The 26,095-nt window shown below is 38.3% G+C and overlaps 1 protein-coding gene across 2 annotated transcripts in view; it reads right to left on the minus strand.

The window, feature by feature from the left end:
• LOC136830197 (band 3 anion transport protein-like) overlaps positions 1-20,527 on the minus strand; it is a 359,010-nt gene extending 338,483 nt beyond the window's left edge. For both annotated transcript variants that reach the window (XM_067089475.1, XM_067089476.1), the window contains exon 1: positions 20,006-20,527. The gene's annotated coding sequence lies outside the window, so the exon portion shown is untranslated. The remainder of the gene's footprint in view (positions 1-20,005) is intronic.
• Positions 20,528-26,095: the final 5,568 nt, after the last annotated feature.

Here is a 26,095-nt window from a genome sequence, read left to right on the forward strand (position 1 = left end):
ACATCTACTGGAAACCGATTTTGAGGAAGCCTCAGAGTTTCTGGAGCCACCCTCTACTAAAGGGGAAAAGAATACGGAGAAAATGGTTACACACACACATTCATATTGCTGAGTCGGGAAGTTGGGGAAAACACGCTGGGATGCAAGCAGTTAGCTTGCCCAGGTAATTCCTTGGGTGCAGTTGCCCTCAGGTTCCAACTTCTTTTATGACTTGTATGGCCTAGCAGGCAGCGCCCTTGCCTTTCGATTGAAAGACCTGGGTTCGATCCTGATGTGAGTCAGAAATTTATATATATGTGTGTGTGTTGTGTGTGTGTGTGTGTGCCTAGAAAAGTTTATGACAGAATTGACAGAGGCACTGCTGAGACTGTGTGACACATAAGGAAATTTAGTGAGATTTTAAAATGGAAGTGAAGCACGTGTTAAAATATGTAAATGGGAGAGAGACTGGTTTGGTGTACAAAGCTGATCTTAGACCAGGGTGATTGTATGCCTCCTGGGCTTTATGGATGGAGTGATACGAGAAGCCAGAGAAAGGACAATGGTTTTAGGTAAAAAGTTGAGGAATATGAAATTATGAAATGAGTTATGGAATAGTTATATTTGCAGATGATACTATGATGATTGGGGATTGAGAATAGAAACTGCAGCAATTTGTAATAAAAACTGAAAGTGTCTGCAACAGAGAAAAACGTCGTAAGTAAATGTGAACACGTGTAAATGAGGCTTACCAAATTCAAAGAGGAAATGAATATGAAAATGGAAGAATTCCACAAAGAGGTCCCAAATATCACAAAGAACAGCAAACCTATAATTAAATACCACAAAGCCAACTATGGTGCAGTATATAGACAGGAACCAGATATCCTTTTTAGGATCATTGCCTATGGAGTAACACTGAAGGCACCTATGAGAAAGCATCGCTCAGTCTTCAGCCACCCCAGCTCAGTAGCTGCCCTTGTGATCAAGAAGAGCAATGTCCCTGAGGCAGCCAAGGAGTCTGAGATAGACATGTTTACAAACTAGAAGAGGCACGCAAGGCACCTGATATAAGCTATGCTGACCACACAACGACTGTGGTACAAGCTCCTTACAACAACGAGGTCTTAATTCATTTTGTGGATATAGCCTACCTGACAAAAGCAACCATTGGGAGACCTTGTCAGATATACTGGCTAGAACAGAATATCGAATTTAGGCCAAAGGCCTAGCACTAGGACCTATGAGATCATTCAGCGCTGAAAAGGAAATTGAGAGCAAAAGGTTACAAAGATGTAACAGGAGGAAAACCTCGCAGTTGCACTATGAAACAATTGCTAGAGAGAGTGGAAAGTCAAATGTAAGAAAGAGAATATGAACGGAGGTACAGCAAAAGAAATTAAAGAGGCTGCAGCTAGGGGCCGAAGGAACGCAGCAAAGACCCTTAAGTAATGCCTACAGTGCCCGCACCTGGGCACTATCCCCCTACGGAGACCAGAGATAATGAGTGTTCACCAAAAGGATAACTATGGGTGGCTAGCTGCCCCAGCGAGCATCACACCAAAGCAGGCTATGTTGAAGGTTGTTGTGTCCTCAGACTGCGTTCTCCCCTCCAGCAGGAGGAGGTTACCATGCTGCAGGATTTCAGAACTCTCGCTGGAGCCAAAACAGCCAGTCTCGTCAAGCTTCACAGAAAACCCAAACCTGGCTGATGCTTGTTTGTTAAAATCATTAGTTTTTTCACCTGCGATGTATATGTCAAATTTATACATTTAAATTTCTAATTTTTATTCTTTAATTTTGTTTCTATATTCACTTGTATATTGGAAAGTCGTTCCATTGCATGCTTACTGTAGCCTTAATGACAGCCATGAGTTAATGGCTGAAAAACCTGTTAGCACAAGAGTGATTACAGGGAGCAGCGAGGCTGCAATGCTTGTCTTTCTCTTCAGACTTCAACCTTGAAGGTAAGAGGTGGTTTAGGAAACTGGAAAAGTGTTACTTCATAATAATAGCTGTAAAATGTGCATTAGCATTTTACAAGATTCACCCAAGAGAAAAAACTATTCCCAAGAATCATAATTGGAACTCTATCGTTTTAGGAAACTGGAAAAGTGTTACTTCATAATAATAACTGTAAAATGTGCATTAGCATTTTACAAGATTCGCCCAAGAGAAAAAAACTATTCCCAAGAATCATAATTGGAACTCTATCGTTTTTATTATTTATTTTTCTTGTAGGGTTTATTCTTTACTTCAGTCCGTACTGGGCTGCTTACTGTCCTACTACGGCCCTTGGACTTGATGCATTTTATAGTCTAACTAATGCTGTAGTACAGCCAACAACAACAAATAATAATAATAATAATAATAATAATAGATGAGAAAGAAAGAGAAAGTATTGATAAGTATCAAGACCTGAAAATCGAAATAAGAAGGATATGGGATATGCCAGTGGAAATTGTACCCATAATCAAAGAAACACTATGCGCGATCCCAGGATCCCTGAAAAGGAACCTAGAAAACTAGATGCCGAAGTAGCTCCAGGACTCATGCAGAAGTGTGCTATTGGAAACAGCGCACATACTGAGAAAAGTGAATGACTCATAAGGAGGCAGGATGCAACCCGGAATCCCACACTATAAAAACCACTCAGTCGAATAGGATGATTGTGATATACAAAGAAAAAAAATAATAACTGAGTGACTATTCATAAGAAACTGTCCAAAAATCCCAGTAACTTGCAAGGCAAACTTCACAGACTAGAATTATCTTATTTGATAAAAGAGAAAACACAGATGAAGCCATGAATCAAGTAACAGCAGTATTATAAAGATAACGAATTAGATACACTATATTAACACTATTAAGTCAGTAAAGTCAGTAAAAATAAGTGACTAGGGTAAAACGTTTTAAATACCGTTAAATTCCAACAGGTAAACTAGAACGAGATCTATATATATTCCCACACACAACACATATACTGTATTATTATTATCATTAAAATAGATGAAACTCATTCACATGGAACAAGCACACAACAGCCATTGACTTGAAATTCAAGCTTCCAAAGAATGTTGGTTTCAACCTCATACCGCAGACGCCACACTGCAGCAGTAACTGATCATGGTACAGAGCCAGTGATTTTTCATCGGCCTGGGAGAGACGCGAACCCGCGACATTTGAGTGGCATGCCACGACACTAACCACTATACCATATATATATATATATATATATATATATATATATATATATATATATATATATATATATATATATATATATATATATATATATATATATATATATATATATATATATATATATTATATATATATATATATATATATATATATATATTATACAAGTCTCATGCAAAACCAACACCTGTTGCTTCGTGAATACTGATCCGCGTTTAATTATTTTTATGCTATGAAGTTGTTGATGATACTTATGTTATTCTGTACATAATATTTAATTATTAATGACAAGTAAAAAACGGTCTTCAGACAGATTTACATATCTAATAACAACATTAAAGTCATACGGCAGATCTTCAAATCCAACACCAATAACAGTCAGTAACCTTCCAACACCTACATCCGCGATATCGCTGACCTTGAACACAAAAAACCTTCGATTTTTATTTGTTTAGCAACAGAGAGAGAGAGAGAGAGAGAGAGAGAGAGAGAGAGAGAGAGAGAGAGAGAGAGAGAGAGAGATTCCATTGATCTTCAATAATGTGAAGTCCCAGTTAGCAATGCCAGTAGTTAACGTTAGATACAAAAAACAAAAAACAAAAAAATCCCGCTAAACAAAGAGACACCAATTACGAACAGTCTCCATTTTTACAATTCTTGATCACAGATTATTTTCATGCATGAAGATAAAAAAGCAGTTAACGATACAGGATCTAAAGACCAAATATCAGGAATATTTGAATTTTCGTTGTGCCGGAAAACAAAACCATTTTCATGTTGACTTACGAATATTCATATCAACACAGGCATATACATAAATGCAGCAAAAAGGTATCACGATTGCAGGAACACACACGTCACACATGCATATATACATATATATATATATATATATATATATATATATATATATATATATATATATATATATATATATATATATATATATATATATATATATATATATATATATATTTATGCACTAAGCCCTCATCCCTCTGTCTGAGCATAAATGACAAAAATTAGAAATGCACCGATTGCTAAAAGGTTTATCAGTGTTTATCGCTTGAATGTACCATTGAGAAAATGCGCTCTCTCTCTCTCTCTCTCTCTCTCTCTCTCTCTCTCTCTCTCTCTCTCTCTCTCTCCAGCAGAGCAAGCGATATTGATTCACGCCATCGTGACGAGGCAAAGAGGACCTTATGGTCTTCTAATGACTGAACCTTCAGGTGCCTCAAGACAATACAGTAAAGAACCGTACTTTGCCCTTCACTGGTCTCCTCACGGTCAAGGTAGAGCAAGAGGAGGAGGAGGAGGAGGAGGAGGAGGAGGAGAAAAACCTAAGCAGATGTTAGAGGAAGAGAGGAAGTGAGAGAGACCTGACAGAAAGAGAGAAAAAGGGTTCATTAAATAGCAAATTCTTGCAATAAACAAAACAGTTCTAATGTTCGATAATCGTGCTTAATCCTAGAGAGAGAGAGAGAGAGAGAGAGAGAGAGAGAGAGAGAGAGAATAACGTAATCTCCTAGGCGGTGCTGACCACGGGCTAGGTTCATTGCGTTCCCTGAACCTCATCTTCCCCCAATTTGCATGGCTAATTGAAGGGTCTGCTTTCCTTCACCTTGACATTTTCCGACTTTGAGTCTTTTCAATTTTGACAGTTCCCCCTCTGCGCATGTCCACTCCCGACGGTCAGAGTTACGTAATGGATACACAAGAAGCGAATAGCTGTCTACTCACATGGTTATGAATCGGAATTTGGTTAATCTTTCTCTGAGGACGGAGGAAAAATGACAACACAATAAGCTTATCAGTCTGTGCGAGTATCTTTTGTGAGTAGTAACCTCATTACGGACGAGAGAGAAAAAATCACTCATACAACTTGACTCACTGCATTTAAATAGCTGGGACCAGCAATCTTCTCATTATTGTACATGAGAGTATTCAGTTTCATACAAATATTTACTTTCAAAGGAAATCCTGCCCAAGAACCTTTGTGGTCTATGGGAACGTGAAGCAAAATTGGGGCGAGTTTCGCAAATAAACGAGTCCGTCGTTTAGGCTATTTGTTTAATTTGTTTTGTTTTTTACATCTACTGGTCCACTCTTCGTTCACATATGAGGCTTTCTGTTATCCGAAAGCCCTTTACGCTTGTTCCATATGATATTTACTATTACTACTACTACTACTACTACTACTACTAATAATAATAATAATAATAATAATAATAATAATAATAATAATATCTGATCCATTTTTATCTGTGTAGGATATCCTGCTCCAACGTTGCGACCTTTAACATTGGTCAGAAAAGAAGTATATTTATTATTGTTTACAAAATACACACTTTAACAAATTTTCATACTGAAACTTCACCGAATTTCTAAGCATCCTTGAAATATACTGACAACTAAATTATTATTACATCGAAGAGTTCATACTTTGTCACAGTGTGTGTATCAGTTGGTTAGAAGGGTTACACAGAAAGTTATGTCTCGGGTTTCAACAAAGTTTCACCGGAGGTGGGCCTTGTGACTGGATTGCAGTCACACCTCTTGGATTCATTTCGAGCTAATGCATACATAATGCTAATGTGATTGATGGCCTCCATATTCCCTTCGCATTTGCGGCACACAGGTAACGCTCGTACTTGGCCAGCTATTTTATTTTGTACATATCACGTACGTAGTGCCTGATCTTGTGTGACCAACAACACGTCTTCAGTCGCCTTCTTGAGCTCTGGAGCTGCAACAAGAAACTGCCTCTGGTACTGGCCACGCATTTGTTTTTTTTTTTTTTTTTTCTATGTCCCCCTTATATTTTCTTATTCCACGCTGTTATGGAATGGAATGGGACATAGAATTTAAGCACTTATATTTTCTTATTCCACGCTGTTATGGAATGGAATGGAATACAGAATTTAGGCCCTTATATTTTCTTATATTCCACGCTGTTAAGGGATGGAATGGAATATAGAATTTAGGCCCTTATATTTTCTTATTCCACGCTGTTATGGAATGGAATGGAATGGAAAATAGAATTTAGCCCCTTATTTTTTCTTATTCCATACTGTTATGGAATGGAATGGAGTATAGATTTTAGGCCAAAGGCCTGGAGCTAGGACCTATGAGGTCATTCAGCGCTGAAAAGGGAAATTGAGAGTAGGAAGGTTTGAAAGATGTAACAGGAGGAAAACCTCGCAGTTTCACTATGAAACAATTGTTAGGAGAGGGTGGATAGCAAGATGGAAGGAAGAGAATATGAATGAAGGTACAGTAAAAGGAATGAAAGGGGCTGTTAAGTATACCTTAGTTTAACCAGACCACTGAGCTGATTAACAGCTCTCCTAGGGCTGGCCCGAAGGACTAGATTTACTTTACGTGGCTAAGAACCAACTGGTTACCTAGCAACGGGACCTATAGCTTATTGTGGAATCCGAACCACATTATAGCGAGAAATGAATCCCTATCACCAGAAATAAATTCCTCTTACTCTTCATTGGTCGGCCGGAGATTCGAACTCGCGGCCAGCAGAGTGCCAGCTGAGAACGGAACCCACTCTCCCAACGAGGAACTTGAAAGGGGCTGTAGCAGGGAAGCTGCAAAGAACCTCAAGTAATGGCTACAGCGCACCGCGTGAGGTGCACTGACGTCACTACCCCCCAACGAGGTCCGTGCTGTTATCAACCATTCAGCTTCCATGCTGCTTAAGGTATTGACCAAGTGTTCTTTTCCTCCTTTTTTTTTTGGTCAGTTGAACCTTGGCACACTTGCTCTAGGGTGCCCATGTTTTCTAGGTCTTCATTTGTCCAGTCAACTGTTCCTACACCATGCTGAATCGTTTTATTATTATTATTATTATTATTACGTATATACCAAGCTGGGAAGGCCAAATATAAGTTCAACGGCATTCAGTAACATTCTTTTCAACGGTATAATTATTATTATTATTATTATTATTATTATTATTATTATTATTATTATTATTATTATTATTATTATCATCTATAATGTGCATGCATTCCTTTGGAACACATTTAAAAGGGTTTAAGTAGCTCAGCAGGATTCCAGATATTCAAGTCAAAATAATAATAATAAAAAAATAATAATAATAATAATTAAAATAATAATAATAATATAATTATTATTATTATAATATATAACTGAAAACTATATATATAACTTATATATATAAATATATAAATATATATATATATATATATATATATATATATATATATATATATATATATATATATATATACACAAGGCAGTCAGCCACACAGACATGCATGCTAATACGGTACATATATTCATGAGGTCTGCTCCAAACAACGGAATTCGGGTCTCAAAATATAACTTGACTCATGTCAACATCAAAACCAGAAAAGCAGGTGCACATAAATCATGCAAATGCAAGCAAGCGCCAGGAAAGCGACACTCTTCCGCATATAGATCCGCCATCAAAGCAGTGTAGCCGCGACAGAGAGAGAATTCCCCCCCTGGAATAGAAAGAAATCGGTTGGCATTCAATTACCAGGCTCGAAAGTTCATGGGAGTGATCCCGCTCTTGGTCTCATAACAATAACAATAATAATAAGTCTGTTGAATCTCATTGTGTCTTTCCTGACCTTAGTAATGAATTAGGTGCTTAGAAGTGGCTTTGTTGTGTTAGGAAGTGGGCCTTTGAGGAGACAAATCATGTAATGAGAAAATAATAGTAATGGAATGGAAGATAAAATTTATGCCAAGGGGGACAAGCGCTGGGACCTGTGAGGTCATTCAGCGCTCAAAGAGAAATTGCGAGCAACAAGGTTTGAAAGGTGTAACGGGAGGAAAACCTCGCAGTTGCACTATGAATCAACTGTTAGAAGAGGGTGGAAAATATGATGGAAGAACGGAGGTACAGTAAAAGGAATGAAAGGGGTTGCAGCTAGGGGCCGAAGAGACACTAAAAAGAACCTTAAGTAATGCCTACACTGACGAAACTACCCCTCACCCCCTACTGGTTAATAATAATAATAATAATAATAATAATAATAATAATAATAATAATAATAATAATAATAAAGGCATCATTCATTAAGCACAACACCAACAAACGGAAAAATGACCAGGTAATTCCATATCCTCCCAGAGCTTATATTAAAAGCCCATTTTTTTTTACGACAGTTGCCGCACATTACCTGACGACCATTTAATCACCTAGGCTACTGAAAGAGAAATACCTGTCACCCGCGTCACGCTACGGAGAATAAGCTATTTTAACTACCAATCAGTCATTTCTGATTCGCGGAGGTAACTCCCGACGGCCTGAATCTTTCGTCTGCATAAAAGGCATTCCACAGGGATGACGGGACAAAGTCGATACACCTGTGCTTCCAGGAGCCATTGTTCGAGGGCCCAGGATAGACTCGAAATGATGCAATACGTTTTCCAAATTCACCACGGATTAGAATTTGTTTGCATAAAAGAACAGGCGTGCCTCAGAGAGAGAGAGAGAGAGAGAGAGAGAGAGAGAGAGAGAGAGAGAGAGAGAGAGAGAGAGAGAGAGAGAGAGAAATATTACTCTTACAAGCAGAATAACCATACAAAGGGTATACCAATCACATCTCATAAAATGCCTCCGATTCTACGCAATTCAGAACATTAGGTTCTATGGAAATGTTCAAAAATGACAACGCCAAATTAACAGAAGAAATCGATCAAGCACCGCGCCAAACCCTCAACAAGCCAGATTCAACAATCACATTTACTCGTAATGCCACACATAACTCAGAGCGACCATTCCATATCTAAAAAAAAAAAAAATCCAAGAGGGTAAAATTAACGTCAAGAAAGAAGATAAAACAGAAAATCACCCACCGCTCACAATACGCAGTGACAGCTCCCATCAGGACAACAAAAGAAATTGGGACAGCAGTTCGTGACACGACGGCGCCAAATCTCCCATCATGGGAGTCGGCAGCGAAGAAGCATTCAAGTCTTAGAAGATGATGGGGATATTAGGGCTAAGGGTGAGGAGGGGGAGCGGGGGAGGCTTAGAGGCCTCAGAGGAGTAGAGAGGAGGAGTGAGGGATGGCGTAATGACAGAGGGTAGGAAGAGGGAGAAGAAAGAGGAAAGGCGTATTTCCCAGTTGGTGAACCGAGGTCAATCCAGGAGGGTGATATAAGAGAAAGGATAGACTACGGTCTTCAGAGGATGGTACAGCGATGGGGGGAAAATGGGACATATTTCCCAGATACTGCCGGATGGAAAAGCGATGGCAGAGCGATGAAAATATGGGATAATACAAACAGTTGAGGGGATTACGACGGTGGATCAAGGGAAGAATAACTCGGGGGTGTGGAAGGGAAAAAATGACACTGCGACAAGAGGTACACTTCGCAACTGGTATCCAAGAAAGGCACGGGGGTGGATAATATGTTTCATAAACAGAACCGAGGGGAAAGGAAAGAGGGGAAGATATTCCCCAAATGGTGTGTCGAGGGTAATATAGAGGGGAAAGATATTTCCCAGATGGTGTATCGCGGGGCAAGAACCCAAGGGTTCATTTTTCTGATTATGTGTGAGAAGAGAGAGGAAAGAACCCAGCGGTATATTTTCCAGATTGTGTGTGAGAGGAAAGTGTAATTTGTACTAAAGAAGGAGACATATTTCTGAAGTGGCAGACAGAAAAAGGATCTCTCCCAGAAGGAAAGCGGATATAGAAGCACTTCACAATTACAGTCAAGGGAAAGAGGGAGTAGTAGGAAGGAAAGAAATCTCTACAGCTCCTCTTTTTCATCATCTCCCAAATAAATAAAAGTTTTATTAAATGGTGAAGAGAAAGGACTTGTAGTCAAAAGCCCAGCAGGCTCTAATTAAGGACGAAGTATTGTAAATTCATTTAATTAAATAATGTCTTGTCAAAATGAAGACATCCTCTACCCTGTGCCCTGCATAAAACATGGAAAATTTACATCATCCCTTTGAAAAAGTTATTTATAATTTGCAAGAGGGTCATGTAGGAGACAAACGTTATAGACATTAATACATACACACATACATACATGCAAAGTAACAAAGTAACAAAGGCCAGTGAAATAAAAATGTAAAAAGATTATGCAGAGGGCGCATGATCAATTAAATGCCCGTTTCCCCCCTCTGACGGTGGGAGGGATCATCTCGTAAAGAGAAATAGGTCAAGTGAAGAGCTTTTGTTAGGGTCATTTGACCAGGAGAAGGGAACCGTTAGTTTTTTTTATGCACTACGTACTAGAGTGCATAGATCCTGAGAACAACAGGTTTTTTTTTTTTCTTTTGACTTAGAATTTCAGGCATATACACATGCATACATACAGACATACATACACACACATACAATATATATATATATAAATATATATATATATATATATATACATATACATACATGCATACATACGTGCACACATACATGTGTGGGTCTCATATTTCAGGTCAAATAAATAAAGGGAAACATATTGTCCTGAGGATCCGTGCACTCTACTACGCAAGTGCATAAAAATAAAAAGAAAAAAACTAACAGCTCCCTTCTTGCTCAATGACTCTTACAAAACCTCTCCACTTGACCTATTTCTCTCTACGAGATGATCCCTCCCACCGTTAGAGGGGAGGAAAACGAACACTTAATTGACCATGGGCCCTCTGCATAATCTTTTTTTACATTTTTTATTTTACTGGCCTTTGTTACTTTGTTAGCTAAACAGTATTTTGTCTATCTCGTAGTGTGGCCATCGCCTCTGCTATGGAGGTCATCTGGGCCGTAGAAGCCATCTTGAAAAGAGACCAAGTTCAAATATGTGTGAATTCCAAAATGTCCATTCCTGTTCATGTCACCAGGCCCTTCCGTGACTCTCTCTCTCTCTCTCTCTCTCTCCTCCTCCCTCCCTCCCCTCCTCCCTCTCTCTCTCTCTCTCTCTCTCTCTCCAAGAGCAATCTCCAAGAAAAGACATGTTCCCATCAGGTGAGGATTTCTGGAAATCTGGCTTCGCTGAATCTCTCGCCCTCATCTTCAAAAACGTACATACTCTTCGCAGGGGGAAGATTCCGAGAAGAGCGCGCAGATTCCTAAATCAATCTCTCTCTCTCTCTCTCTCTCTCTCTCTCTCTCTCTCTCTCTCTCTCTCTCTCTCTCTCTCTCTCTCGTCAAGTGACAAAGAATAAACACACCCTTGACCCACTTTATTCGAAAAGGACCTTTAATTCACAATGACTCAAATGATTCTGTCTCTCTCTCTCTCTCTCTCTCTCTCTCTCTCTCTCTCTCTCTCTCATTTGAGAGATGGAATCCTCCGATAGCTTATTTGGGTCGGTCATAAAAAAAAAATTCGAGAAATGTGGGTTGTAAAAATATGATTGTTTACAAGGTACGGAAGTCTTTTATCTACATGGGAGGCCACTAAAAGTCAAAAGGAGAGAGAGAGAGAGAGAGAGAGAGAGAGAGAGAGAGAGAGAGAGAGAGAGAGAGAGAGAGCCTGCAATGCAGCTGGTAAAATGTAAGGGCACAAAATTTATCAATGTTATTGAAAACAAACAAAACTTGTTTTCGTTAAAATGGATATTTGCAGTGTAATGCTTCCACTATTTTGGAATGCCCCAGTTTAACATACTTCTTGCAGGGCCATAACTGCTTTTGAAGAATTGCTCTGCTTAGTCTCAACAACAACAAAACAATTGGGGGGGGGAGCATAACAATAATAAACAAAAATAAAAAGTGAAACCGCATTCCTTCATTCGATAGTGTCTTCCATTTAAGATATGGAACATTGCACCAAAATTCCACAAGACATGGTGCCCGCTATATAGAGAGAGAGAGAGAGAGAGAGAGAGAGAGAGAGAGAGAGAGAGAGAGAGAGAGAGCATGATCACTCTGAGTCTTTTCATAATATATATGAGACAGCTAGAATGATACTCAACCCCAAATTCCTTTTCCAAAGGCCAACGTTTCGGGACAAATCCCATTTTCAAGGCTAGAGACGAAAATAACAAATATCATTACAAGGACACAAAATGTAACGTTATAGCAATAACGTTAAGGACACATAACAGAAAAAATTCAAGGTTTCAAAGTTGATACAAATCCCATAGTAAAATATTGATGTTCTTAGGCTAAAATAATGAACATAAAAATATGCAGTAACAAAGTTAGAATTAGACACTGAACATACCGACCTACGGTAAAACACTTCGATGGAAAATTTGACGTTAAACAGAAACAGTCATAAAATATTTTTTAAAAAAGAGCAGAAGAGCTCCTACCATCTAGATTGCAGCAGGAGATTTGTACAGATAAGAGAAGCACAATAAATCTACAAAAACAATTTCAATACAGGCTACTTTCACACACCAAAGTAAAGCTAAGGTCAGGAGCGAAATAACGGAAAAATTTTTTTTTTTTTCACTTTCTTCTTAAGTAGTAAGTTCGAGCTTGTTTTTATTAGTGAATGTGTATCCCTAAATGTACTTAAATAATGGCGTTCTGTATTGATGATATTAGCTGTTACAGTGGCACTTTTATGCATAAAATCTTATTAATTAACTAATCATGGTTTACTGAGAGACCTTGGTTAAGAAAACTATTGCACCTACGCGGAATGAAATATTCAGAGAGAGAGAGAGAGAGAGAGAGAGAGAGAGAGAGAGAGAGAGAGAGAGAGAGGGGGTTTGGAAAGGGGAGGGTATTAAACTGTCCGTCTTAGCAACTATACTATAAAAATAACATAGCCTACTTCATTTTCTCTTTGTATCTTTCAAACTACAGCACTCTGACTAACACTGTTGCGGGATAGTTGAAGAAGAAGAAGAAGAAGAAGAAGAAGAAGAAGAAGAAGAAGAAGAAGAAGAAGAAGAAGAAGAAGAAGAAGAATCGGGAAGTGGTCCCTCCCTCCGGCATGTTTTCTTGAAGATGATTGCTGCTTCGACTGATTTTAACTTGTAGCAATTTTCAGTTTCCGGGAAAATTATATCTAAATACCGATATCTGCAACGTTATAAGATTACATGAAAGATTTTTCGCATTTTATAAAAAGAATTCTAACTAGATCGGATACTTTAGTAAAAAATGAAAGCACTTTACGGCAGGAATTCTGTGCCTGCTAAACCTAACAGATCAGAGTATAGAAATTAGGCCAGTGGCCAAGCTCTGAGACCTATGAGGTCATTCAGCACTGAAACAGAAACTGACAGTAATAAGGTTTGAAAGGTGTAACAGGAGGAAAACCTCGCCGTTGCACTATCAATCAATTGTTAGGAGAGGGTGGAAAAAAAGATGGAAGAAAGAATATAAACGGAGGTACAGTAAAAGGAATGAAAGGAGTTGCAGCTAGGGGCCAAAGGGACGCTGCAAAGAACTTTAAGTAATACCTACAGTGCACCGCATGAGGTGCACCGACAGCATTAACCCCCTACGGGGTGCTAAACCTACAAACGGTGCTAATCTGGCTTGCTATCTACACGTCACCTACTCAGAGGTGCTAGTACTAAAGATGGCGGAAGCTCCTTGGGTGGGCCGCCGTGTTAGTACTAGCCCCTCGGGGATCAAAGTATTTTATACACCAATTTCTATATTGTGTGGTAGAGATTTTATATTAATGAACGATATCTAGAATAAAGACGGCATCCCAAGGACCTTCCGCCTTGTTTAGTACTATAGCACCAGCTCTTCGTGGGTGAGTCGGTAGAGCTGTGGACTGGAACTCGCTGGGCCGGAGTTCGATTCCCCGGCCGGCTGATGAAGAGTTGGAGGAATTTATTTCTGGCGATAGAAATTCATTTCTCGCTATACTGTGATTCGGATTCCACAATAAGCTGTAGGTCCCGTTGCTAAGTAACCAATTGGTTCTTGGCCGCGTAAAATAAGTCTGATCCTTTGGGCCAGCCCTAGAAGAGCTGTTAATCAGCTCAGTGGTCTGGTAAAAAAAAAAAAAAAAAAAAAAAAGGTACTAGCACATCGGAGTAGGTGACGAGTGGATACGCCAAAGTAGCACCCCTAACAACAATAGCAGCATAACACGGTGCTCAATACAGCATTAACACTGACATAAGACTAGGAAACATGAGTCACCAAGTTTACCGGGCACCTGTGACACGACCTGAAAGAACTTAATTATTTGTACAGGTGTGCTCAGGTGTGACTGGCGACCCCAGAAGTTGATGGGTAAATCGCTCGAAATCTGCCAAACCGAATGAAAGAAGAGAATGAAAACTAGCAATTTTTTTTAATCGGTGCAAACATATAGAGGACTGATTGCCAATTAAAATAAGATAAATAGATTAAACGAAAATCTGGTAGTTTCTTACAACTACGTTCACCACTGTTGCTGCAATTATTACTTTCACTATAGTTCCTCGTTGGGCGAGTCGGTAGAGTTGTGGGCTAGCGCTTGCTAGGCCCGAGTTCGAGTCTCCGGCCGGCTAATGAAGAGTTAGAGGAATTTATTTCTGGTGATTGAAATTTATTTCTCGCTTTAATGTGGTTCGGATTCCACGAATAAGCTATAGGTCCCGTTGCTAAGTAACCAATTGGTTCTTAGCCACGTAAAATAAGTCTAAATCCTTCGGGCCAGCCCTAGGAGAGCTGTTAATCAGCTCAGTGGTCTGGTAAAACTAAGGTATACTTAACTTATTACTTTCACTACGAGTATCATTAATGCTGCTGCTACTACTACTAATTATAGCCTAATACCATTTACAGCACTGTTACGTGTAATAAACACTACAAACAAGTAACAGTTATTACTATTTACAAGCCTTTATACTAACAGTAACCATTGCAACGTCAATAGTAGGGGATGAACAAGTAAGCCACGTCAAAAAACAACAAAAATAAAATAAATGCTTCTTGTACTCTTAAGGCCAGAAGTTGAACAAAAAAAGTAAAAAATACGCCGAAGTTTCTTCAACGCAATCGGGTTTTCTGTACAGCGTATAATCAAGGCCACCGAAAATAGATCTATCTTTCGGTGGTCTCGGTGTATGAGCCGCTGCCCGTGAAACTTTCATCCAAGGCCCGGTGGTGGCCTGTCCTATAGCGCTGCCAGACGCGCGATCATGGCTAACTTTAACCTTAAATAAAATAAAAACTACTGAGGCTAGAGGGCTGCAATGTGGTACGTTTGGCGATTGGAGGGTGGAGGATCAGCATACCAATTTGCAGCCCTCTAGCCTCAGTAGTTTTTAAGATCTGAGGACAAACAGAAAAAGAGCGGACGGACAGACAAAGCCATCTCAACAGTTTTCTTGTACAGAAAACTGAAAATACGACATCTCCCTTATGCAATCAAGAGTAAATATATGACACGGATATGACAGCAAGATAAGAGAAGAAAGGAGTTACTGAAGAGGAGAAGCATGACAAATAGCAACGCGTGCAAAACACTGGGAAGAGATGAGGAGATTTGTGGGAGCAAAAATTGGACTGCGTGACGGAATTGTTTAACTAACTCTCATTTATGGAAGTAAAGTGCGGATGTTGAATGCAATATAAAACAGCAGTGCCCCTAAAAAGAACTGTTTGTATGTTATATGTGGAGGAATGGTCAGAAAAAGTGTAAGCAAAGTATTTAATGTATTATATTTATATATATATATATATATATATATATATATATATATATATATATATATATATATATATATATATATATATATATATATTGTATGTGTATAGGCCTATGTGTGTTTATATATAATCTGAAAATTTAGCCTCTCCCACTGCCTGGGCTTCGATCCAAGATATGTAGTGCTGCATAATCAACCCATCTTCTTTACATATATGATTATTATACAATGTACTCAGGTAATCAAGTGGTGGATTCAATAGTCCTAATCATTGCACTTATTAAACAACAGCACAGGCAACTAAATATACCTGCTAAATGAATGATGCTCCATTGACGACAAGGATGAATCCCCAAGAATATCTATAATCCTAATATATAAATGATGTCAGTTACCATCTCTCTTGATTTTACTAACGAACACTTTATTCCTCAGCTTCTCACACTCGACGCTAAACATATTGCCAAATATAAAAGAATAAAAACTGAACTCCGACGACAGCCACATTCAAATCCTGAACCGTATATCACTGAATACAAATGGACTTCCTTTACGTCAGAGCACATCGAATTGCAGCAAAGTTTCAATCATTGCGAATTCAAGCCAATGCATAATGAATCAGGATGTGGTGAGGAACCAATATAGCACATAATTTCTTCATCTGTCTAGTAAAGTCGTCCAAATATAGGAATCTCCCAATTTTGAATGTGTAAACCTTCCGTTTCCAAGTAAAGTGTTTATTATGCAAGGGATGAGATTGCTAGCTCCATGTCTAGGGTATAAAAGACATTACTGTAAGTTGTTCATTCCCTCCAAAACACAGCCCGATCCCCTACAGACAATTGCGAGAGAAATGAAATGAACTGTGTCAGCTGCTGTGATTTACAAACCTGAGCTCTGAAATAGCTCATGAATTAAAAGCAGTTTACCATAAAATTAATTTTAAATCGAGCGAAACAACACGCTCCTTAATTGTGTATAATCATAAAATTTGGGCAAAAACTTCGTCTTGCATCGGAAAGATTCCTACGTCAATTTCATTAGGCCTAGTTTATCGTCTGGGTTTGGACATGCAGGTCTACCGGCTTCCATTCTTGCGGCATCAGTACTGAAGCTAAAACTTATTTTAAAAAACGTTAAATACCTTGACGTGGCCTCTCTTAAGGCCGAGTCTGGCTTCATCGTAGTTTAATTCAAATATGCAAAAGTAAATTTGAAACTTGAAATAACAGTTAATATACCCGCTCTCTCTGAGACAGTATAATACTTGGAAAGCGTTCTAGAAAGCGAATTACAAAAACATCACATAATAATAAATTACCTAGGTACGCAAAGGTGACCTTCGCTAAGGAAGGAGAAAGTCGCCGGTATCACACGTGGACGTTAAACCCGAATTAAGAACAGTATTTTAGCCAATTCACAACTCAGCTGAAACCTAGACTCACTCCGTTCTGAAGTAGTTCACTGTCTTTTACTGCTGCCTGTTTTGAACTTATAACTGTACTTTTTCCATATATATATATATATATATATATATATATATATATATATATATATATATATATATATATATATATAATATATATATATATATTTATTCAACAGGCGGAGGTTTCTCAAAAACCCAACAATACAATGATGACAGGGGAAGCAACGTTGCGACTGAATGAATAAGAGTTTCTTGACCTGTTGGTGTGCTTCCTATGTCTTCATTGTGTGTATATTATATATATATATATATATATATATATATATATATATATATATATATATATATATATAACTGAATCACGAAAATATGGAACGTGATGAATATATAAATAAAGATAAAATCCACGAAGGAAACGGAAACACTGGAGTGCTGCGAGGCCTTTCGACACTAGTCCTTTATATACTTAGCAGACTGAAGAAATATAAAAGTATGTTTACAAAGAGAGCTCATATAAATGACAGATGGGGATTATAAATCGGACTGAAAGTTCAGTGATTGTCCAGATCGAAAGATTTCTCTTCAAGAAATCTATTGGAGTCCGCTATTATCCACCTTACTTCCAGTTGTAATTTTAATCTTAGCCCTGGCATGTATTATTTGGACCCCTGTATTAGAAAAATGTTCAAGAATGACCTAAAAGATAAAATCACTGACTTAATTACAAGGTAGCTACTTGATATATATTTTCTATATATCCGTATGTTTAATATAATTTTTTTATTTGTAAAAATGTTCATCTTGCAAAAAGTTATTAGTTTAAAAAAGACAATTATTGTGTTGTATTAAAAATTTTTAGGTGGTCAGTCACGAACCTGTATAATCTTTTAATTGTCCTGTCCCTGCTCCTGAAAGGTTGATCCTAATCCTTTGTAAAAACCTCTTAAATATTTAATCCTGTTTTGGCAGTTCTACTAATTCTTCAATTGTGTTGGATTCCAGGTATAGGCTATATGTTTCCTTTATAATCCCCATCTGTCATTTATATGAGCTTTCTTTGTAAACATACTTTTATATTTCTTCAGTCTGCTAAGTAAAGGACTAGTGTCGAAAGGCCTCATGCAGCACTCCAGTGTTTCCGTTTCCTTCATTGGATTTTATCTTATATATATATATATATATATATATATATATATATATATATATATATATATATATATATATATATATATATTATATATATATATATATTAAGCCTAACATTCTAACATTTTCTTTATATATAAAGTGGCATTCTAACATTTTCTTTAATAGGGAGTGGCTCCAGAGGAAATGCAGCAAAGTAGCTTTTGCTAAATTCATAAAACTGCTGAATCATGGATGAACCACAGTGCAGAAAACTTTCACAACATTAGCTGTTTCATGCTCTTACACTTGGGTTCAACAGCAGAGCGTCGAATCCCGCATGCACACACTGCTCTAACCTCTTCTGTGGAGCATGCTCTATCAAGTTACCTGAATATGGAGACCTGTCTTTTCCAAAACCTCTCATTCCAGCTATCCAGCTTCTACTAGCAATAAGCTGTAGGTCCCGTTACTAAGTAACCAACTGGTTCTTAGCCACGTAAAAAAGTCTAATCCTTCGGGCCAGCCCTAGGAGAGCTGTTAATCAGCTCAGTGGTCTGGTAAAACTAAGGTATACTTAACCTTCTACTAGGCCTTCCACCCCTCCCGACTCAAACCATTCTTTCTAAACGACCAAGCCATTCTAAACGACCAAGCCATCTTAAAACACTAATCCATCCTCTCATCTTTGCCAGACTCAAACCATTCTTTCTATACGACCAAGCCATCTTAAAACACTAATCCGTCCTCTCATCTTTGCCAGACTCAAACCATTCTTTCTATACGACCAAGCCTTCTTAAAACACTAATCCATCCTCTCATTTTTGCCAGACTCAAACCATTCTGACTATACGACCAAGCCATCTTAAAACACTAATCCATCCTCTCATCTTTGCCAATCTTTTTAGCACCCGCCCCAATCCCTTCTTCTCTCTCTCTCTCTCTCTCTCTCTCGTAAAATTTCTGAACACAATATACGACTTTATAAAACAAAAGGCGAAAAGGCACATTATGAGTTCTAGGCCTAATTCGACATAAGCCCCAAAATTGACGCTCACCCATTAAGCCCGCTAACCATGTTTACGATGCCAGTCGTGCTTCCTATGATGGACTGGTTGAGATTTAAAAGGAATATTTGCCTCTGGTTACCTTGCATGGTCTGCATGATATACCCTCATGAAAACAAACCACAAAATCGTACACATACACTTTTATGTATGAAAAAGCATAACTCCCGGTGAGTTGACCATTCTATGTAAACGTTGTTGTACAACTCTATTAGTTAAACGTTACCCTATGACCAATAGTTTCTTGGGCCAACCGAGTCACCTTCGGGTTTTAAAGTTTGCACAGTAACTATAATATTCATTATACTTATGATTAAACCAAGTGTCTGGCTGCAGTTTTACTTTGGTATAATCTGAAACATAGGATTTGTCTTGTAAGATAAATCATAATGATGATCGTTTTGCTTCACAAACACGAATCATCTGTGATGATTGATCTAACCTGACATAGCATACACTAAAAAACGAGAATCGACCGAGTACGCTTCTGAATGGAGCATAAGTTTTGAAACTTCACAAGAATAAGAGAGAGTCAAGTTATAAAATGTAAATCATCTCACTCTCTCTCAGTAATACCGAATTTCACAGCATCCTCACGCTTCTTCGCCTGACTTTACTTACCTCACTCTCGCCGTTACCGTAGCTACACAAAATTCTCCAGATAAGAACAAATCCTTTGCTAATGACACTGGCTGACAGATTTCTTTCTCTCTCTGTCCGTCAAGCACTCGACAGGCAAGAGAGGGGCGGACGGCAGCGAAAACCTTTCTTTCGTCTTGGAATAACGTCGTCAAGACGGTTCCCAATCTGTTGGGGGCAATAACAAAACAGCCGGAAGGTGCAAGGACTGCTGCGGGTTCTTTGCCTCTGTCTCTTGTCACGACTTACAAACTCACGTGTTTATAAACCGTCCTGCTCCTTAACCGTTAAAAATAACAATGAAACAATCGAAGAAGCACAGCAGATGGAGGGAACAATTACCAACCTCGACAGGTCGAAATGATCAGAATCGTTTTTTATATATCAAATCAAACTTGGCAACAAATGCCGTGGCAACGATCTAAAACGTGTCCGCGCGGGGAGCGGACCGGCAACACAACCTCACGCGATCGTGGTACAACTCGCACTGACTTGGCCGACTTAATTCGGCGTTCGGGAAAGATAACGCAACCACCGGCGTCCTCAGGGGGACTCACGTGAGCGCAGGTGCCTGGCATCTTACGTACGCATCGGTGGCCTTTCGGTTTCGGTGTCCTTGTCGTGGGTATAATGAGGATTGTTTCGTTTACGTAACGAACTAAAAAGAAAAAAAACTGTCCTGGTTGATTGATTTGATCCTGAAGACTGGCGTTACCCCAAGGTTTCTTACTCATACAAATTGGCATTAGCAGTATTTAGCAGGCAGTAAGAGGAGGGTGTTGAAATGTACTGGCCACTGATTTCACTGATACGTTTTATAACTATTAAATACTACAACATATTTAGATATGTAAGCATCGTCCGGCTGTTTTGTTACCACCACGAAGTATCAGTTACTGGTTTCATGAGGGATTTTCGAGTAGAATATTTAGGTGGCTAAAACTACTGTAGTACCCTGTACAGTAACTTGTATTTTCTTATTATTTACCTCTTGGACTGTAGTCAATGATCCAATCTCCTATTTAGAAACATTAAGTTAATACTGACTGATTGTTTTAATAAAAGCACATGTACAGGGCTGGTAAATAGGATTTTCATTTGGTTTTAAGACCTGTGTAGGCCTATGTCATACCAAACACACTACGAGTAAGTATTCTAGTTTTTAGTTTGACAGTTATTTCTACAATTGGTCACAAATCTCATCATTGGCTAAGCTACTACAGAAATTTTACAATTTAAGTCTTTTTTATATTCCCGCCAAAACGTTAATCTTTGAGGCAAATTGGCAACCAGTCGAGAAAACGTTAGTCAAGCTCATCGATTAAAAGTATTTTTGTCGCTCTTCGACGGAACCATTCATTCCTCTCTTTTCAGTGGCTCTGGCTTCTTTTATGTAGGCTAATAACGTTTAAATGCAGAGTCAGCAGATAATCTACGGTGTTTTCATGTGTGGAAGTCTTCGAGGCTGGAAGTGTTGATTAGTGCGTGGCGTGTGTATAGTAGCCTATTTAAAATGATCTGCGACAACCCATACATTAGGGCAAGAGGTGTACTATTTGTTATAAATCCTGATGAAATCTCTGAGCCTTTTTATTTTTTAGTGTGACGGTATCGTTCTACGGTGCAGTACCATTCGGCCTAGGTGATTAGTAACCCAGATTACTTCTAATTGCTGCACGTAATTGCTTGAGAATATGTTAAAATGAAGCAAACAGGTAATAGGCGTCTTCCTCGAACAACGAATGAATAAATGAATGGTTTAGCTCAAAATACAAGAAAAATAGAAATAGACAAATTATAAATTAAGGATAAGTATAGGCTTGAAAAAGCATCAGCTCATCCCCCCCCCCTCTAGACAATAGATACACTTGCCTAGAGCCATCAAAGCGCTAACATGCAATGAGAAAAAAAAGGAACAAATAAACACAAAGAATCTACAGAGGCAACATACCATTGTTTACCCAGAGCATAATGCGTCAGTGCGAATCAATAACTCCTTGTTGGTCTAATTGGAAGCCACAGGGAAGAATGTCAAGAAATTTCTAACCATTTTTTTTTATCGAAAGTATTGATTAATCCAGTTGTTAGCTATTTATTGACAAAGCAATACAAGAGACAGGTGATAATTGGAATTATATTTTGTTCCATGGCCGTGACCTGAAAAATCCATAAGCAGTGGATTTTGCACCTGGTAGTTATTTGATTTTGGTTGTGGCCAGGGTCTAGAAGGAAATGAGTCTAGCAACTGCTTTCCAAAAATGCATGTTGAGAACCATAATGCTAGCACCCTTTGGAGCCAACTTTTCTTTAGGGAAATGCGAATGCACAAGCTCGTATAGGCAAATTTGCATGCAATTAGCTGATTATATTTATATTCCTTGCAGCTGTTGTAACTGATTCAAAGAAAGGAATACAAAAGGATACACCCAGAATACAAATATGAGCGATAAAGCTTAATGAATGTCCTGCATATTTTAATATGAGATTCGGAGTAGCGTGAGTGCAAGAAATATAGGCACACCATAACAACTGAGATTTTTCTGGTCTGTGTTATCTTTAAAGGCAGAATGCTAATTCTGATTTAACTAAAAAAAAAAGCTGTATTCTTCAATTTTGCCAATTCTTATTCTGATTTTTAGTAGTAGCAGTAGTACTAGTAGTAATAGGGGATTAACCAGACTCGCAAGTGACTGACTAAATGATAAGGGTATTCGAAAGGTGAAGAAAAGGGTATTCGAAAAATAAATTTAAAAGCTGAAAAGATAAAGTTGAATAATTTCTGGGACCATCTAGGCCTAAAATAACCATGTAGACGTAATACAAGAAAGGACCGCCACTGCATAAGATTCTTAGAGGAAGCCTTAGTTAAGAAGACAAAGAATATTGTAGAGGAATGGAGTCACCATTATTATTATTATTATTATTATTATTATTATTATTATTATTATTATTACAAGACAAACAGCGACCTTAGTTTGACAAGCAGAAAGCTTCAAACCAAAGGACCCACTAGCGGATCCAGGGCGGGGAGGGGGCCACCTGGCCACTTGCCCCCCCCCCATGAAAAATAATGACAAAATAATAATACTGAAGATTTTTAGATAATAATAACATAAATAAGAAATATAAAAATGGAAAAAAATTTTAAATCTACTATAGAAATAATAATAAAGTTGAGTGAGAGAGAATTATATATATATGTATATATATATATATATATATATATATATATATATATATATATATATATATATATATATATATATATATATATATATATATATATATATCTGACTATATATCATATATATATATATATATATATATATATATATATATATATATATATATATATATATATATATATATATATATTTCTGACTCACATCCACATCAGGATCAACACAGGTCTTTCAATTGAAAGGCAAGGGCGTTGCCCACTATGCCATACAAATCAATTGAAAGGCAAGGGCGCAGCCCACTAGGCCATACAAGTCATGACTTGTATGGCCTAGTGGGCAGCGCCCTTCTTGCCTTTCAATTGAAAGACCTGGGTTCGATCCTGATGTGGGTCAGAACTTTATTTCTGTTCCACACGTGATTGTGTGTTGATTATTTCTATATATTAATACATGTGCATGTATGTATAATATGAAAATGGTGGCCGCCCCCCCCCCCGGCAAACCCATGACCCGCTAGTGCAAGGACCCAATAGGAAGGGCAACCCATTCAGAGAAGGGACTTGAGAAATAAAGAATAAACTATGAAAGAGAAGTAACGGAGACGAATGACAAAAGTAAGTATACCTTGGTTTAACCAGACCACTGAGCTGATTAAGAGCTCTTCTAGGGCTGACCCGAAGGATTAGATTTATTTTACGTGCCTAAGAACCAACTGGTTACCTAGCAACGGGACCTACAGCTTATTGTGGAATCCGAACCACATTATATCGAGAAATGAATTTCTATCACCAGAAATAAATTCCTCTAATTCTTCATTGGCCGGAAGGAGAAACGAACGCAGGCCCAGCAAAGTGCTAGCCGAGAACGATATCGACTCGTCCAACAAGGAACTAATGAACGACAGAAAAACCAGCAGGATTTTGAAGGAAATCCTTGTAGGAACTGAGGGATACAGTAACGGCAGGGAATCTGTAAAGATCCGATGGAAACCTGAGTGGCCTTCAGTAAATTAGTTCCAGATTATGACTGTTTTAAAGGCTGAGTGCGGACGCAAGTTCCGTTACAAGGGAATGATTCATAACATTTCAACAAGTTAAAAATGCTCCGAGGTTTCTTCGGCGCAATCGAGCTTTCTGTACAGTCGCTACAGCGTATAATTAAGGCCACCGAAAGTCGATCTGTCTTTCGGTGGCCTGGGTATACTGCTGTATGAGCCGCGGCCAATGAAACTTTAATCACGGGCAGGTGGTGGCCTGGCCTATATCATTGCCAGAAGCACGATTACGGCTAACTTTAACCTTAAATAAAATAAAAAAAAAACTACTGAGGCTAGAAGGCTGCAATTTGGTATGTTTGATGACTGGAGGGTGGACGATCAACATACCAATTTGCAGCCCTCTAGCCTCAGTGGTTTTTAAGATCTGAGGGCGGACAGAAAAAGTGCCGACAGAATAAAGTGCAGACGGACAGACAAAGCCGGCACAATAGTTTTCTTTAACAGAAAACTAAAAGTGAGCCTTAGCCCTGAAGGAAACAGCACACCAGCCATTTGAAAGATAGAAAATTATTTGCACACACACACTCAATAAAACAATATATATATATATATATATATATATATATATATATATATATATATATATATATATATATATATATATATATATATATATATATATATATATATAATATCAAGTATCTAGAAAACCAAATTCCACCCACGACCAAAATGCAGCATATAGGCAAAATATTCATTAAGCATTAAATTTCGATTTAGTTAATTTTCCCAAAACAAAACTCCGAAACAACTTGAGCAACGTGAAAAGCTCACATTCCACAAAAAATATGAGAGCGACCCAGTGCACAATATTCTACACTTTTAAAAGGTCTACTTATATGGTGGTCACGTAACACTACATGAGATCACCTCATTTAGTGTGGTCTACCAGTGTTCTACATCCAAACTGAGTATAGGGACACGAAATTTCGAGAAACTTGGGCGCATGCGCACTGCCTGCAGATCAGCTCCGGAACCCAATTAAGGCACACGTTACCAAAGGTCGTTTTGCAGTCGAGCGGGGGCTATATAGCTTTCGTAAGGACTGTGACATCACATGAACAAACTAGGATATAAAGAAAGTGTTTGACTGTATGTTAAAATGGCTTGTTCCGTTATTGGTTGTTATATAATACCGTTAATGTTATAAGTAACAGAAATTGTTTCATTCATACGGAAATTAAGTCTATCAACTTGCTCATGCAGTCCTGACAGACTACTGTAGATCCTATTGAGTGATAAAAAAGAGAGAGAGTGTTATATACCTATACTGAGAATCTTGAAACAGACCCAAAGAGTCTAGTTTGGGCAGCGGTAGGTGACAATAAGCATCGCGTAACCAACAGAGCAAGCGAAAGCAGAGTTCATCTCGTCTTTCTCGAAGCATTGTTGACCCGTTTCTGCTATGCAACTATGCAGTGGCAATATGTACATAATGTCTGCTCAGATTAATTCTGTAGACACCAGCCGTGGCGTGCAAACATTTACAAGCACCATTGTGCTACATAGCAAGCAGGACGTTATTCTTGTGAATAATTATAGTAGTTATTATTATTATTGGGTCTAGTGTCTAACTAATACAGTTCTAGACTTCGGTAATTTTGAGCTTTAACGTAATTCAAGATGAGCATTAAGATTCCTCCATTTCTCCCGTTTTTCCTGCTTCCTATAACCTTTCTTCCTTCAAGAGGCGGTTCTGTCGCTTCTTATATGGCAATTCCTTTTCTTTTTACTTTCTTTCTTCGGGTTTGGGCTAGTTACAGTGATTCTCTGGGGTTAATTATCCCCGTGGGGGTAATGAAGCCGTTCCTAGGGGGTAATAGAAGGAACAAT

Source organism: Macrobrachium rosenbergii, chromosome 46, assembly GCF_040412425.1.
Source record: "Macrobrachium rosenbergii isolate ZJJX-2024 chromosome 46, ASM4041242v1, whole genome shotgun sequence".
NCBI lineage: Eukaryota > Metazoa > Arthropoda > Malacostraca > Decapoda > Palaemonidae > Macrobrachium > Macrobrachium rosenbergii.